The sequence below is a fragment of the Priapulus caudatus genome, unplaced genomic scaffold (assembly GCF_000485595.1).
Source record: "Priapulus caudatus unplaced genomic scaffold, Priapulus_caudatus-5.0.1 Scaffold266, whole genome shotgun sequence".
Taxonomy (NCBI): Eukaryota; Metazoa; Priapulida; class Priapulimorpha; order Priapulimorphida; family Priapulidae; genus Priapulus; species Priapulus caudatus.
Window position 1 is genome coordinate 57,371 of NW_014577327.1, and position 4,854 is coordinate 62,224.

The 4,854-nt window shown below is 45.7% G+C and overlaps 1 protein-coding gene across 1 annotated transcript in view; it reads left to right on the top strand.

Annotated features, from left to right (window-relative positions):
• Window positions 1-4,854, top strand: part of LOC106808291 (retinitis pigmentosa 1-like 1 protein) — a 66,785-nt gene that overhangs the window by 49,205 nt on the left and 12,726 nt on the right. Inside the window, exon 11 of the mRNA XM_014810945.1 lies at window positions 3,620-3,628. The gene's annotated coding sequence lies outside the window, so the exon portion shown is untranslated. The remainder of the gene's footprint in view (window positions 1-3,619; window positions 3,629-4,854) is intronic.

Here is a 4,854-nt window from a genome sequence, read left to right on the forward strand (position 1 = left end):
CTCCTTCTCCTCCTCACCATCATCATCATCCTCCTCCTCCTCCTCCTCCTCATCATCATCATCATTATCCTCCTCCTCCTCCTTTTGCTTCTCACTGCGGGCACACACGGAGCACGGATATCCGAGAGCTGATCAATGAAGGCGCGCGCATTGCTGCTGACTCTTTGTTTGCATCGACGCGGCGGCTACGGACACAGCCGCTGCTCGTGCGACGCGCGCTCACATCGGCAGACGCTCTACGACATGCGCTACGTGCGTGTGTTACAGAGGCAAATCATATTGTATTGGCGCCCATATTAATTCCTATGATCTAAAAATATTAATAAACAATAGTTACTTTGTGAAATTTCAATGACACCCATCGACCGCTACGTTGCAAAGGGATACCATCTATTTTCTCACATCAAATATTTTCCTATATTTTTTTGGCAACGCAATTTTCGCGAAACACGCCTAACGGGCAATGTACTGGGAGGTTCTACGCTGAAAAGTATGATTTAAAATCCGCCACACGAAAGGACAAGGAAAGAGCGAACCAATCCAGCAAATAGAACAAGAAGTCTAGTGACTCTCGTTTCGACAGATAAAAACACATTTGTACACACATCCGTTTGTACGCATCCACCAATGATGTAATTATTTGACTTAACGCCGACTGGCGCGCGCACGCACACACACGGGTACGCACGCACAACTTCGCCCGTCCGTCGTACGCACGAACACACACACACAGACACACACACGTGCGCGCGAAATGATTGCTTATATAAGCACGCTACAGAGTACGACACACAACTGTCCAACCTTGTGCTCGAACGCAAGAGCACCAGTTGGAATATATCATAAAGAAAGTAAACGAATAGATTATTCGAGTTTGCTTAAAAGTGTCACACACTTAAGATTATTCACAAAGTTTATTCAGAACCCAGTACGTTTAGAATCTTGGCAAGATACACACACTGTCGCACACTCACAACAACGAATGCCTCTCATACTATGAACATCCGGGTACTTAATTACCGTCAGAAGGCCATAATATTAAAGCATCTATGTCTCCTTAACGTTAAAAAATATGTTTACGAATTTATTATATGCAATCGAACTAGACATATAATTATATGAATTCATAATCGGGAGGAAACGCTCACAATAGTAAAAGTATTGACTACTACCTTAGTTAAAAAGAGTACCGAAAACTACTCCCAAAATATTTCTATGAAAAATGTTAACCATCTTGTCTGTAAGACAGCGTTTCTGTATACATTCAAACCGGAATTAAGATGTTTCTAGACCAAGGTACATTCCAAAAGTCACTCGTGTTTCACATACGATTTTAGAGGATACAACTGCCTTTTAGAGATCACTGTACAGCACATATAAATCTTCGATCTCATGTTATATATAATAATAATTTATATAATATTACACACAAGAAATCTTCCAACTTGAACAAGATTTATATAACGCGTACGTACCGAAGCAAAATATAAAATATCCGCGTGCCCCTTTTCTCTAGTACACGTCGCTCGTGACTCGTAGTGTGGTTTCATCGGAGCATCACTATCACGAGTCTTTCAATGTTGCCGACTCGTTCTCCCCCTCCCATTTCCCCTTCTCAATCTGCATACATATTTGTCGTTGCCGCTCCCTAATCACTCGAATGCGCGCAGGCAGCAACACGGCACGCACGTGCCCGCCCTGTCAGAAAGTCAGAAACGACTAAACATCATGAGCTGAGCGTATACTACTGTACCCAGCTCCAAGTCTCAATTTATGCCAAACCGAAAGTTGAACGGTTTCCTTTATCTCCGCGTGGTGTCGCAGCAGTCACTCACGCAAGTACTCGACTACTAATAATCATAATAATAATTATAATTATAATAATGATGATGATAATAATAATTATAATAATAATGATGATGATGTCGATGATAATAATAATTATATTATTAATAATAATAATAGAAATAAGACTAATGCGAATGGTAATTAGTGTTTCCATCAAATCTTCCCGAATGTCGGTCCATGAAACTCTATGTCCCCATTATTCAGTGCTACTCCCTGGACGACGGCAGTGATACGTGCCTACGGGAGAAAATGACGCAGTCCCTAGACACAGGTGAGCGCAGCGCGCGCGGGTTGCCCGGGCAACGAAAGAACATCGCGCTGGTTGGCTACTCGCTTATATTTGCCGTCGCACGCGGAAACTTACACAAGCGGGAAAAAAAAAGTAAAAACCGCGCGAAAAAAAAATGTACATCGCTTCTGCGTCTGCGCTGCTCGAGAGACTACAGCATTATGGCGTGTGCGTGCGTGTATGCGTGTGCGTGCGCGCGCGCGCGGGTTCGTGCACGCGTGTGTGACTAGATAAGACGCCGCGGCGTCGACGTATTACGTCGGCGGGAATCAGACAGACGCGCCGACGTCACGCAAAAAACACGCGAGCAGCTCGCCGCCGACACGCGCTAGCAGACGAACGAGGAGCCGCTCGTTAGTATGCACCTACACACGCACGCACGCACGCACGCACACACGCACGCAGGTACACGCGTGACTACCAACAGCACTAGGCGTGGGAGTAGGCTACAGCATGGCCAACACCTGCCGCGTACACTATTACGCCAGCGGCAGCGGAGACGTGTACAAAAAACGAAGCCTGCTTAAATCGTACCTGCATCTCCCACAATACACGCACGCACGCACGCACGCACGCATGCATCTGCGCACCCACACACGCACGCACGCACGCATCTGCGCACCCACACACGCACGCACGCACGCACGCATCCATCTGCGCACGCACGCACGCACATGCGCAAGGCTGGCGAACACTCTCTATAACTGAGCAGTTGAAAGATCACGAGAAAAACCACAACGTTCAGAACGAAGCAGAGATCGTGTTGTTTGCCGTTCACGTATAGAGTTCCGAAGTGATGACGTCACGGTGGCATGACAACGAACATACTGGTTCTACACAATCATATGCCCTGGTAACATTAACTGCGTGTCGTGTTTTGTACCCGATTGTAACTCATTCTGAGAGTCATTATTGCAGTTTTTATAGATTTTCAAAGGAGGAAAGTGAAAAGCAACAAAAAAAAAGAAAAAGATTTTTAAAAAAAATAATCAAATTTTTTTTTAATTAATTTAATATTTTAAGATCGACTTGCTACCGATGCTTTACCGCTGTCTGCAGCTCACACACTCGTGTTTTACGTACGCACAACATTTTTACGCAGTTGTTATGGAGCCAGTGGGTTGTGTAGAACCAGCGGGTTCGCTGTCATGCCACCGTGACGTCACACTTCGGTACTCTATACGCAACAACCACTCCTCACCTAACCCCCCCCCACCACGCACAGCATATCCTCAGGAGCACATCGTAATCATGATCCCCCCTCCCCTCCCCTCCCCAGACACATACACACCGGCTCTCGAACGCATTCACAAATTACTGCCTAGGACGGCGGCGCAGCTACTCGACACGCGACACCGGGGTTGACCTGGACACACCGCAGAGATCGAGTCACAGCGCGACAGCGTCGGGAGATCGTGTCACAGCGCGACAGCGTCGGGAGATCGTGTCACAGCGCGACAGCGTCGGGAGATCGTGTCACAGCACGACAGCGTCGGGCGACGCGCGACGACAACAGCAACAGCAACAACCGATTCTCACGATCGTGCATCACAGAAACTCTAAAATTACAAAAAAAATACTAGAAACTAAACACGGCCGCCTCGAACTAACACGACGACCACACACTCGGCGAGACTAAGAACGACAACATACGCTTGTGGCGACAGCGAAACGCATTGCTGCCCGCGTTAAATAAAACACAGGAGTGAGTGAAAAAACGGGAGACAAAATTCATTGGGGGGGATAAATAGAGAACGATGCAAAGCTTGAAAACAACCAAGTTTCTTCTCAGCGAAACCGTGGACCGATACACGCACGCACGCACGCACGTACGCACGCACACACACACGCATACAAGCAACGCTGGTACGGTGTAAACGTTGCTGCTCTCTCCATCGCCAGAACAAAAAGAGGCACAGAATAAATTGCTCGCTAAAACCTTAGAGCGAGCTTTATCGTTCAGGTTAAGGCCACACACAGTTACAATCCTAACCTTAAACCTAACACATTACACCTAAACCCACAGTCAACAATGTGTCGACCCTTTCTGAGCAAACGTATGTCTCATCTACGCTCCCTCCAGAAAATTCGGACAATCATAATAATAACACATCGAAGCAAGACTGTCGTGTCCCAGTATCTACCGCACACTCATTATAGCACTTATAATGTTAGTAGATGTGTAAAAGCTGCCATGACCTTACACGTGGGATATCCCATATATCGCAGAAACTAGCATCCGTTTGACGTTCTTTGATTGTTTTACACTCGCTCTCTCCGCGCTGCTATAAAAATCTCCTCCCTAAACTCGCCCCTGTGACGGGAACACCCGGCCCCTAAAAATTCCAAGAGCTTTGTATATAATATTAATTACAGTATATACATATTTGTCCGATTACAACAGTAGCAATGACAATGCACACAGCATAGACACTTTGTACAAATTTCACGTTATAGTAAAGGCAAGTGCCAAGAAAAATGACATCGAACAAATTGGTGCACCTATACGACACCATATGACTTTTTTTTCTTAAAAACAAGCTGAAAAACTGTGTCCATGGCATGAACAACTATGCGAATTTGTACGCCCATATTAACACATCGACACCATTTCTCAAATTCAAATGAAATGTCACAGGCGGCGTTAAAACTAACAGATTCAGTCGAAAATACCACTTCTTTATAGGAAGAAAATAACAAAAACTTTTCTCAACTCT